Genomic DNA, 13,576 nt, shown 5'->3' on the forward strand with positions numbered 1-13,576 from the left:
TAATTTAATTTAATTTAATTCATTCTAGTTATATAAGGTTACAATATTTTGCCTGTAATTTTTTTTTTCTCATGTCGCAATATAATATCGATATCACCTGGACAGTGTAAAATATTGTGAAATGAATTTTAGCTCATATCGCCCTCCCCTAGCACAGAATTCAATATAATGAAGGAAAAAATAAAAGAAAAATGAAAGTCATTTTGTCACTTTGTAAAATGTTACCTTGGCTTGAGCCCTGGTTATTTTCTGACCCTGATGTTAATTCACATTGAAAGCAGATTTGATCACTTGTCTTATGCAATCTTCCATTAGCTCTCCTGTGACCTCTGGAGCTCAGTCTGCTGTACCTTTCCAAACAAAGCAGCCTGTACCTCTGCACATCAAAGCAGCATGTCTTTTACATGTTCCTACTCTTAAAATGGATTTAACTGGACTGAGCTCTAAAGGACGCATTTTGATGGTTTTATGTATAGTTTCTTACCTTTACAAATCCATTGCTGCTGAGGGGAGCTGCAAACTCAAGGCCAAATTCAACCTGAGGGGTTATAAGGAAGTGGAGAAGAAGACAGTGGTTTTTGGCAGTATGTACAGGTGCATCTCAATAAATTAGAAAGTTGTGGAAAAGTTCATTTAAGTAATTCAACTCAAATTGTGAAACTTGTGTATTTAATAAATTCAACGCACACAGACTGAAGTAGTCTTTGGTTCTTTTAATTGTGATAATTTTGGCTCACATTTAACAAAAACCCAATAATTCACTATCTCAACAAATTAGAATACGTCATGAGACCAAAAAAAAAAAATGTAGTGAATTGTTGGCCTTCTGGAAAGTATGTTTATTTACTGTACATGTACTCAATACTTGGTAGGGGCTCCTTTTGCTTTAATTACCACCTCAATTCGGCGTGTCATGGAGGTGATCAGTTTGTGGCACTGCTGAGGTGGTGGAAGCCCAGGTTTTTCTGACAGTGGTCTTCAGCTTGTTTCTCATTTTCCTCTTGACAATACCCCGTAGATTCACAATGGGGTTCAGGTCTGGTGAGTTGGTGACCAACACCATGGTCATTTAAACAACTTTTGGTGCTTTTGAAGTTGTGGGCAGGTGCCAAAAAATGAAATCAGCATCTTCAAAAAGCTGGCCAGCAGAAGGAAGCATGAAGTGCTCCAAAATGTCTTGGTACATGGGTGCAGTGACTTTGGTTTTCAAAAAACACAATGGACCAACGCCATCAGATGACATCGCACCCCAAATCATCACAGACTGTGGAAACTTAACACTGGACTTCAAGAAATTTGGGCTATGAGCTTCTCCACCCTTCCTCCAGACTCCAGGACCTTGGTTTCCAAATGAAATACAAAACTTGCTCTCACCTGAAAATAGGACTTTGGACCACTGGGCAACAGTCCAGTTCTTTTTCTCCTTAGCCCAGGTAAGAGGCCTCTGACGTTGTCTGTGGTTCAGGAGTGGCTTAATGTAATATCCTTTGATGCTTTACTTATACTTTATTAACAGATGCAGAGCGGACCACGCATTTCGACAACGTCACAGTCGATGACCTACTAACCCCGGAACAACACTCATCAGGAGAAAAGGTAACATAAGTAAACCCATGCTGCCCTCTACTGGACAACTTTGTCAAATGCATCTCATTTACTACACTTAACGAGAGGACTGTACAACTGTAGCCATATTCCTTGACACATCTGTGTGTGGTGGCTCTAGATGCCTTGAACCCAGCCTCAGTCCATTCCTTGTGAAGTTCACTTAACGTGATTTTGGTTGACAATTCTCATAAGGCTGTGGTTCTCTCGGTTGGTTGTGCATCTTTTTCTTCCACACTTTTTCCTTCCACTCAACTTTCTGTTAACATGCTTGGATACAGCACTCTGTGAACAGTCAGATTCTTTGGCAATGAATGTTTGTGGTTTACCCTCCTTATGAAGGAATGAAATGATTGTCTTCTGGACAACTGTCAGATCAGCAGTCTTCCCCATGATTGTGTAGCCTATGTACCAAACTGAGAGACCATTTTTAAGGCTCAGGAAACCTTTGCAGGTGTTTTGAGTTGATAAGCTGATTGGCATGTCACCATATTCTAATCTGTTGAGATAGTGAATTGGTGTGTTTTTGTTAAATGTGAGCCAAAATCATCACAATTAAAAGAACCAAAGACATAAACTACTTCAGTCTGTTTGAATTAAATTTATTTAACCCTCTGAAGTCAATTAACGCGTATACGCGTTATGAGGCATTTTCTCCTGATAAACCCGAAAATAACTTAAATCACACTTTCAGTTTTGAACGTACAGATAAGAGCAATACATCAATCGAATCTGTAAAGGGTCTGCTTTTTTGTATACAGACAAAAGAACAACAAAACTTTGTGCACTTATAAAATAAAGATAACAAATAAGGTGTGCTGTCTTCAGCCTTTGTCTGCACTGATCTTCATTTAGACACGAGTCATTAAAATGTACCGTAACTCAGTGAATACTCAACAAAGAGACATGAGAGATATATCTATAGAAAGCCTGACATGTTTACTTTTAAACTAAACAAGGGCTGCCGAAAACAAATATTCTGTGATAAAGTAATCCATATGAAAACAACACGATGTCCGTTTTTCACGTCTCCCTTCATTATCTCCTAATGTGAACATGCCCCCACACTGAACGCGAATAAGACATAATTCACCCCAAAAAGATGTGATGTGGTTTACGATTTGAGATTTGGATTTCCTCAGAAAAAAAAAGAATGAAGCACTTTATTCAGCAGAGATCATAAACATGAGTAAGTCTCTTTTTATTTATTTAAATACTTGTACTAGTTTTCACATAACGTGTAAACATTTTACTAGTTAGACTTTTTCCGAACTATAATTCCTGACTAAATGTATAATCAAGTGAAACATTATGAAGTTTCAATAACAATATACAATACTATACAATTCCAAAGCTTGATGTAAATAATATAAATATAACAAATAAATGTAACTGTAACAAATGACTTTTACCAACAAAAAGTGTCTTAGAAAATTTAACTCAATATATTGTTTTTTGTAAGTGAGTAAACAAGATGATTTTCACATAATTTAGAAAGAAAAATTCTAGGCTACAAGCTCCAGTTCTCAAAAGTCCCGGGAACCAATGTTCTGTATGTGTTTTATGGCCTTATTCAAGTGATTTAATATTTTCAGTTTTTCACTAACCACGCATAAAAAGATTTTTTTAATCAAAAACACAATCATGTACATACATACTGCTCACATATTATTATAGCCCAGTTTGTGCTGATTACAGTGAGATTAGACTTTATTCATTTAGATATTTATAAGAAACTGAAAAAAGCACAAATGTCAGGGCATGACAAAACTTCTCCAGGCCCCCAAAATACCATTAGACTCCAGAGGGTTAATACACAAGTTTCACAATTTGAGTTGAATTACTGAAATAAATGAACTTTTCCACGACATTCATATTTATTGAGCTGCACCTTTATGTTTCCCGTTCATCAACACTTAGTTGACACTGGCAGGAACTGGCAGCAACACCACAGTCGCTCCAGAGTCCATTGATTGTAAGGGGTAAAATGCTATATTTGATATACATTTTACAAGCTAAAACTGGCCAGCAACTACGTAATTCTTTTTTTTTTTTGGATGGGCAATAAAGTTATTCTGTCAAAATCTTGTGATGTGTACCCTAAGCATATTGTCACAATAGTGCACTCAAACAAAATGTGTATACTAAGGACATACTTGCTTGTCATTATTAGAGAAATGTGTAACTTGTCTCTAAAAATGAAAAGAGGCTTAAATACAAATGCTTTATTTACTGCATTTATTGCGTCTTTCCTTTGTAATTGCAACGATTATAAAATCATTGGTCATACAAAAAATTAATTAAACTGTTGTCCAAGGAATAATTCAGTCCTCCCGAGAGACCTCTTTTATGTTCCATAAACACATGAATGGAAAATAACCTTTTGTAAAATTTATTGTGCTTATCACCCTGCCTGGAGGGTTACTTGTTATGGTATCCTCTGTAGATTGAAGGAGAAATAAGAGCAGCATCAACAAGATCATACAAACAATTTGAGAAGATTTATAAAAGCAAATGTATTAAATTTTAAGAACATGGAAGACTTAAACATTTCAGTCATGCAACCCGAGTGAACAAATTGAAATAAACACAGAATGTAATTCAGTCTAGCACTATTAGTGAATTATGTCTGGGCAACATTTTTAACAATTAATTTAAACATGAGAATTCTCCCTCATCTTTAACTTCTGTACTTTACACTGGGCTCAGACCATGTTGTTTGCTCTGAATGAGATCAACAACAGAAATGACATCTTACCTGATACTGAGCTGGGTTACATCATTTATGACTACTGCTTCATCATTTCCAAAGCCTTAGAGGGAACTCTCACCTTTCTGACAGGCCAGGATGAGGCTGTGCCCAACTACCAACTACCCCCTCTCTCTGCTTTGGAGAGGGGAGGAGGCTCTGAACTGTCCATATCCACAGCCAGGATACTTAGCCTCTACTATTTCCCACAAGTACCTTTCAACTACCACTGTATTGGGGGCAATGGCATGATACTCATGGTAACACTTTCTATGAAGCCTGTATTTATAATACATTATAAGTGTATTCTTAAGGCGTTATAATGAATGCATAATGTATTATTAAAAAAACTTATAATATGTTATATCAACTCATAAATAATCATTACAACAAATATAATTCATCATAATACTTGTTGTATTTCCGGTTATAAGTTTAAGAGTATGATTATTTATAACACACAATGAACACCATATTACATCTACTTTATTTACAGTATAATGGACTGTATCATATCTTGACATTGTTCATTTAAGATCTGCACAGTGTCTTGCTACAGCTTGTGAGTGGTTAGATGTTGAGTGTTATTTGAGTGTTTCCTTTGGAGTTAATGTTAATTAACTGATGTGAGCTTAATACTGTTGGGAAGGTTAGAGAGGACCCAAATGCGATTCAACAAAAATAGAGTCTTTAATGTAAACTCAGTAAATCAACAATGTAGAACTCAAATGTTCTTCTGAGAGATGAAGGCAAATAAGCAACCCGCAGAGAGGGGACGAAAAAACAAACAAAACAGAAATAACAGCAGATAACTTGAATAAAGTATCTTGGCAGCAGTCTGGGTCTGTAGTGATGGCGGCGACAGTCCGCAGGTATCTCAAAGTGGACGCGGGTAGCGAGCAGACAGTGATGGATGGTTCTCTCTTGGCATCAGGCAAACTGGACAGAATACAAATATGAAGACGATAAACAGAGAACAGGAAGCATACCAGGCGGGTCTCAACAGGACAAGACAGGAGTAGAACGGAGACAAACAGGATAGTCTGCTTCTTGCGAGAAAAACTCAAACGAGAATCTGACAAAGGAGGCAGCAAAACAGAGGGAGAAATAGAGAAATAATCAGAGGGAAAAGGGAACAGGTGGGAAGAGTGTAAATGAGGTAGTCAGAGAAGATGAAGAACAGCTGGAGAAAGAGAAAGTAACCTATAAAGACCAGCAGAGGGAGACAGAGTAAAAAAAAAAAAGGACAGGAACAAGACATGACAAGACAAGACATAACAAATATTCCAACTGAAAAACAACAACAACAACAACAACAACAAACTATGTTTTATATGGTACATTTTATTTTGATGGTCCCCTTAATCAATCGACTATAAGCAACTTTGCAACTACATGCCAACTAACTCTCATTAGAGTATCAGTGTGCTCAAGAACGGAAGGATCTAGTATGGTAGAATAAGTTGACGTACTTGCAAAGACACTTATAGTCAGTTTATCTGTTGGTTAACCATCAAAATAAAGTGTTAGCATATATTTACAGTAGCAGACATACTAATACTCTAATGACCGCTAGTTGATATGTAGTTGCAGAGTTACTTGTCTAAAGGGTACCATCAAAATAATCAAACTGATATTACAATAAAAGTAGTTCAAAGCAAATGTGTCATATTACACATTCATCTGATCTGATATCTGATCTTATGGCTGTTTGAGAGAATTTTTTTAATTATTAGTATTATTATTACTACTTGTAAGTGGCATCAGAAAAGTAGCATCAGAAAAATGGCAAGATATGAGACTTTTAATACATTATAACTATGAGAAGTATTATCCATTGTAAAAGTTGATGCAACTTGTTCATTGTGTAATAAAGTATCATACTCTTAAAAGCTATAACGACAAATAAGTAAATATTATAATATATTAAAACTGTTCTTATGAATATTCATGAGATGATAAAACAAATTATATGTTTTTTTTTATAATGCGTAATGCATTCATTATAACGCCTTAAGAATACCCTCATAATGTATTATAAATAAAGGCTTAATTGAAAGTGTTACCGATAAATTAATTCTTTTATTAAGGGTGGATGCAATAAATCAATTAAAAGTGACAGTGTGTTAACGGTAATCAGGGATAGGAGGCTGGAATAATATGAGAACATAGTTTATTATGGCACAAGCAGAGGAGCAGGTAGTGCACAGTGAGGTAATGGTGCTGGAGGTAGTGGTGATGGATGGATCCGTTTGTTGAGAACACAAGACGCTGGAGGTAGTGGACACACACACGCACACGATGGAGACTTGGGGATACTGGAGATCACTGGAGAGAGGTAAGCAGAGAGGTTATTGCTTAGAGTAAGCATGCTGGTTAGACCTTGTTGCAAACGAGACTGGACGTTGACTGGGTGCATGTGTGTGGTTTTTATGGGGAGTGACGATTGCCAGTGGATGAAGAGCAGGTGGGAGTGATTAGTACTCAAGTGAGGGAGTGTGCTTTGGTTGGTTGGTGTTGGAGCCTGGCGTGTCTGTTACAGTACCCCCCTCCCCACGGCCTGCTCCTGAGGGCCGAGGACCCCGACGATGTGGTGGATGTCCTCTTCCTCGTGGAGCCGGTCTTTCAGGGTGATTGGAGTGGAAGGTGTCTAGTAGGTTCAGATCCAGGATGTTGTTGCGTGGGACCCATGAGCGTTCCTCTGGACCATATCCTTCCCAGTCCACTAGATACTCAAGTTGTCCACCATGCCGCCAGGGGTCTGGCTGTGCGTACTCGGCCCACCCTATGAACTGGTTCCAAGAGTCCTGGTGGCCATGGCAGAAGGTACGCAGGAAGCAGCCGATCTACTGTATCTTCCTCTCCGTCTGTCCGTTGGATTGGGGATGGTAACCAGAGGACAGGCTGACGGCCACACCTAGGAGTGAGTGGAAGGCCCTCCAAACCCAGGAGATGAACTGGGGGCCTCTGTCGGAGATGATGTCTTTGGGAATGCCAAAGTATCTGAAAACATGGTTGAACATCAGTTTGGCCATTTCCATGGCCGTGGGTAGACCTTTCAAGGGGAGAAGATGACATGATTAAGAGAACTGGTCAACTATAACAAGGATACATGTGTTGTTATCAGAGGGAGGCAGATCCGTAATGAAGTCCACCAGTAGGTGTGACCACAGGCGGTTCGGGACGGGCAGAGGGAGGAGCTTGCCTGATGGTAGGTGGCGTGGGCTCTTTGAGATGGCGCAGTCTTTACATGCGTGCACGTACCTTCTGATGTCCGACGCCATATTGGGCCACCAGAAGCGTTCCCTCAGCAGCGAGAGGGTTTCATTGACCTCCGGGTGGCCAGTGCCAAGAGAAGTGTGTGCAGAGTGGATGAGTGGAGTGAGCCGTGTCCTGTGGATGTATTGCAGTTCTGGGGGGCAACCCGGCGGAGTGTTAGTGGAGGGATTGGAGGAGGGCAGGGTCTCGTCCAACCAGGTGATAGGACTGACGATTACCTTATCGCTAAGTATTGTTTCAGGTTCTTCCAGGTTTTCCTCAGGGGTGTGACATCGGGACAGAGCATCGGCCTTGATGTTTTGGCCCCTGGTCGATACGAGATGGAGAAGTTGAAGCGAGTGAAGAATAGAGCCCAGCGGGCCTGTCTTGGATTTAGCCTCTTAGCCATGGGTAGGTACTCTAGATTTCTATGGTCCGTGAGAACTATGAATGGGTGTTTGGCTCCCTCCAACCAATGCCTCTACTCCTCCAGCGCCAATTTGATGGCCAGTAGCTCTCGGTTACTGATGTCATAGTTGACCTCCACCGGGTTGAGCTTACGAGAAAAGAAGGCGCATGGATGGAGGCGGCTGGGATTCCCCTGCTTCTGGGAAAGGACCGCTCCTACTCCGCTGATGGAGGCGCCGTCTTCGATGATGAAGGGCCGATTTGGGTCAGGATGTACCAGAAGTGGAGCGGTAGTGAAAGCCTCTTTGAGAGAGTTGAAAGCTTCCGTGGCGGCAGGGGTCCAGGACAGAGACTTGGGCTTACTACGGAGAAGACTGGTAAGTGGGTTGGTGAAGGAGCTGTAGTCTTGGATGAATCGGTGGTAGAAGTTAGCAAAGCCGAGGAATCATTGGAGTTCTTCGATGCTGGTAGGAGTGGGGCAGTTCTTGATAGTGTCCACCTTCCCCTCGTCCATTCGGATGCCACTGCTGTCGATGTAATATCCAAGGAACTGCACTGAGGGCTGATGGAAGGAGCATTTCTTGGCTTTGAGGTACAGTTGGAAGACCCTCAGGCATTGCAGGACCTCCGCAACGTGGCGACGATGTTCCCGCTGAGCTCCGGGAGTAAATGAGGATGTCATCAATGTAGACAAGAACAAACTTGTGGAGGAACTCCCGGAGCACCTCGTGGATGAAATCCTGGAATATTGAGGGGGCGTTTACTAGCCCGTACGGCATCACAAGGTATTCATAGTGGCCAGTAGAGGTGATAAAAGCTGTCTTCCACTCGTCCCCATCACGTATCCGAATGAGGTTGTAAGCGCTGCGGAGGTCCAACTTGGGGAAGACAGTGGCACCACAGAGATGTTCCAGGGCAGCAGGGATGAGAGGAAGGGGATAGAGGAATTTGACAGTGATATTGTTGAGGGCACGGTAATCAATGCAGGGCTACAAGCCTCCGTCCTTCTTCTCCACGAAGAAAAAGCTTGAAGCAGCAGGGGAAGTAGATGGACGGATGTAACCTTGCGCCAGCACCTCCTTGATGTAGTGCTCCATGGCCTTCTCTTCCGGGATGGAAAGGGGATAAATCCTTCCTTTGGGCACTGGCTCACCCGGAAACAGATCGATGGCACAATCCCATGGCCGGTGTGGAGGCAGCTTCGAGGCCCTTTTGGGGCAGAACACGTCACTGAAGGGGTCGTAACAAGGTGGAATGTTAACAGATTGTCTTTCAACAAGGCTCTCGATGGAGGTTGTGCAGATGGGTAGAGGTTCCGGGGAGAGTTTGGCTGGAACAGGGAATCTCGCTATGCAACGAGATGCAACCGCACTCGAGGTTCCAATTCCTGATGGTAGGTGGTCAGCAAGGCTTGCTCATTCCATCCACTAGTGGCCGCAAGAGTCCTGAATTTAAGAGCATATTCATTGACAGACATTTTTCCTTTAAATTATAAAGCTTCTCACCAATGGAAGAATCCCATGCGGGTCTGCCAAAAACTTCTCAGGAATGGTCGATGAAGCTAGAATAATACTGGATAACAGGATTATTTTGTGTCCAAATAAAATTGGCGCACTGAAGCGCTTTACCTTGGAGTTGAGATATCAGGAAGGCCACTTTCGATTGTTCAGTGGGGTATAAGTGCGGTTGCATCTCCAGGACCAGCGAGCATTGGAGCAGGAATCCACAGCAATCCTCCGCCGAACCAGGGAATGGCGCCGGCTTGGCCATGGGACTGGCATGCACAGCAGGTGAGGAAGTGGCGGTGTTGTCACCTGAAGTGCTTGCAGGTGATGGGGATGCCGGAAGAGTAGTGAGGGTGCGACGCTTGGTTTCAACGAGGTCTTGGAAGGGGTCAGTGAGGCTTGTGTTTGTGCCGATCGGTCTTGGTCCGGTCTTCTGTTACGGTAATCAGGGACAGGAGGCTGGAATAACAGGAGAAAACGGTTTATTATGGCACAAGCAGAGGAGCAGGTAGTGCACAATGAGGTAATGGTGCTGGAGGTAGTGGTGATGGATGGATCTGTTGGTGGAGAACACAAGACTCTGGAGGTAGTGGACACACACATGCACACGATGGAGACTTGGGGATACTGGAGATCGCTGAAGAGAGGTAAGCAGAGAGAGATTATTTCTAAGAGTAAGCATGCAGGTTAGACCTTGTTGCAAATGAGACTGGACGTTGACTGGGTGCGTGTGTGTGGTTTTTATGGGGAGTGATGATTGCCAGTGGATGAGGAGCAGGTGGGAGTGATTAGTACACAGGTGAGGGAGTGCGCTGTGGTTGGTTGGTGTTGGAGCCTGGCGTGTCTGTTACACAGTGAAGACTGTTGAAAATTTCAAATAAATGCTCTTTGACCTTTCTATTATTCTATTTATAACATTACTAGTAATAAGAAATGTTTCCTGAGCACCAAATCAGCATATTATAATGATTTCTGAAGGATCATGTTAAAATATTCAATTTTATTAAAATAGGAAACAGTTACTGTATTAATATTTTGGAGTAGGCCAATGACTATTTTCACTGTATTTGAACATTAACACAAAAACATTAAATAATCTTACAAACATTTGAATTGAAGTGTATATGAAAACAATGATTAAGATGCACACTCACATTCATAAAATTATTGCTTTAAACGTGATGGTTATACCACATTAATTTTTCGGAGCCATTCATTTTATACTTTTCTTGAGTACATTTCTAAGAACTTAGCACATGTTTTAAACTATATTTTTTAAAAGACTTTTTATTTTTCATTGACGTGTATTCTTAGGTTTCATTTTTCTACGTCTTTTAATTACTACTTAATAACATCAGAAATCCATCAAGAAAAAATACATCTCTGAGTGTTTAAACTGAGCTGAATTTGTCTTTCCACTCCTCTAGATGATCTACATGTCCTCGTGCTCAGTTATAAAATAGCATCTGCTGAGCGTCAGTCCATATAGACACTCTGACAGAACAGTTTTGGGGAATTGTCTTCAACTGTACTATGAGCTATAGGCAGTTATTGAGAGGTATGAGGAGATGCACTGGAGAAGAGATGCTAGAGAAGTTAAATAATACTTTCACGGATGTGTCGCAGTTAATGATTACATATAATGTGTATAAGGCTGTATATGCCGTGGCACATGCCATGCATAACCTAGAGCACTGTAAAGACAGGAGTGGCCCATTTGAGAATGACAAATGTGCTGAAATTACCAAATTTGAGCCTTGCGGGTGGGGGATGCCAACCCATCTAACGAATATTTGAATACTTGAATATTCTGGTCCAGCCCTAATATATATATATTTATATTACGGGACCATTGAATGCTTGAATCTGATTGGCTGATGAACGTTCTGATGTGTGCAATTATTTTCAGGGAAACACACGGCGAACGTAGTTCCAAACAGCTCTCCTGATCACATTACAGTTCCATATCACTTCGCATATAGTAAAGCTGTAATAACGGTCATGCAGTTTGCACAAAAAGGTGTTGTCAGCGCTGCCCTGATGATTTTATCAGTTAGCCTATATAGTGTAGCAACTTAAAGGCCACACACGACAATTCTCACTAATGAGGAGACAGTGCTGTTTAGAGACGCAAAGATATAGCCTAATTCACACAATCCTCTCGCTCTCTCTCTCTCTCTTTCTCTCTGTGTCTGTCTCTCTCGCTCTCTTTCTAATAACTTCATTAATAACTGCATTAGAATGCTATCAGCGGCTCAAGCCTCCATTACCAGCTTTAAAATGATGTTTTAGAACTAGCAAAAGAAGCATTGGATGTGATGCGGAAGAAATAATCCTACTCACAATAGCGATTTAAGTACAAAAACCAGACGAATCCTTCTAAATATATCATCTGATCGATGTCTTGAGGTGTGGTAACAGTAGTATAAGCAAAATAATTGACGATGGGCCATTGAATTATTAGAAAAATAATGCACGCCCGAGGTGGTTATGCAGCCACAACGCGAAGCGGATCTTGGGATCACACTGATTGCCATTGCTGCTTTTGGGGCTTTAGCAACTATTGCCGTTGCGATCATCTTATTGATGGACCTTAACACTCCTTTGGTGAATGTCAATGACCCACTGCTTAGCATCTCCCAGGTACTAGGTTTAGCGATAAGCTTCCTCTGCTTCATTGTGTTCCTTGTTGAGCCTCAGATGTGTTCTTGCATAACCAGTCAGGTGGCTTGGGCTGTAGGCTTTGCCCTGAGCCTCTCTTCAATAATGGGCAAATCTGCTCTGTTCATGCTGAGAGCCAGAGTCATAAACCATCAAAGCAGCAGCAGCGGCATCTGAGCAGAGTCCCGACACTGCTGTCATCGCCCCATACATCCTGGGCACCAGAGGGCGATGATGCTAGAGTGCATGATCCAAGCGGCTGATTCTGTTGCCACCACACCCTGTATAGAACATAGCCACCCAGAACATCAAGATTATCCTGGAGTGCGACCCTGGAAACATAATTTTCATCTGCTTCATCTTTGCTTATGACATTCTTTTGACTGTGCTGACTTTTGCTTTTGTGGCACGAAAGTGGGAAGACCCCTTCAACAAGGGCAAGAGCGTGACATTTGAAATGCAGGTGTTTTTCATCATTTGGATCTCCTTTCAACCCGCCTACCTGAGTATGTAGGGGAAATTCATGGTAGCAGTGCAAATTTTCGCTATCTTGGCTTCCAGCTTTGGCCTGAAAGGTCTATGTGGTACTTATCAAACCAGAGAGGAACAAAAAAGCAACCTGAGCCAAATCACGTGACATTGCCACCACTGGAAGGTCTGCATCGCTCGCCACCACCAGCTCCTCTAAAAATCACTGTACACACTGTCTCTAGATAATTGAAGCCAGTCCCCAAAAACTATCTACTGTTTCACTGGGAATATCAGACTTTGCCATATTTCAAGGATCTTTAAGATACATTTAGAAGCCAGATCTAAAAACCGAATAGGAATAACAATAAAGGGCTTTTAAGGGGGTTGTATAATTTATTTTTTCATGGTGTCTACTTATAATACATTTTTTTTTCATAATTTTTGATAATCATAGTTTTTATGACCATATTCCACCATCTATGATCTTCTTGCTGCTTTACTTTTAAAACTTGCACGTGAACTCTTTGCATGTGAAATGAGGTACAGTGCTTTACTGAAATTTTATTATCAAACTGTGGGTTTGCTGTCAAGTCTGAAATAATTTTTAACTGTCACATCCCAATGTATTCTTCTAATATCAGAACACAAGAGAGGCTCATTTTTGGAGCTTAGTTTCAATAAATTACACTATAAAATGTTAAAGAGCAGACCAATTGTACCAACTACAGAGGACGTGCAACCAAATAAAATGTAAATATCCAATTTATAATATAATGTAATAAATGAATGAATCCATATAAATATTTACTTTAATACTGTAAATTAAAACAATTATTGTTTTTTCATAAATTTTGTAGAGTTTTCATTCTACAACATATACAAATTATATTTCAAATTGTCAAGGAAAAACAGATTTTCG

The 13,576-nt window shown here is 41.0% G+C and overlaps 1 pseudogene; it reads left to right on the forward strand.

The window, feature by feature from the left end:
- The first annotated feature begins 421 nt into the window (after positions 1-421).
- Positions 422-12,899, forward strand: LOC132155513 (vomeronasal type-2 receptor 1-like; annotated as a pseudogene).
- Positions 12,900-13,576: the final 677 nt, after the last annotated feature.

This window comes from Carassius carassius, chromosome 13, assembly GCF_963082965.1.
Source record: "Carassius carassius chromosome 13, fCarCar2.1, whole genome shotgun sequence".
Classification (NCBI taxonomy): Eukaryota; Metazoa; Chordata; class Actinopteri; order Cypriniformes; family Cyprinidae; genus Carassius; species Carassius carassius.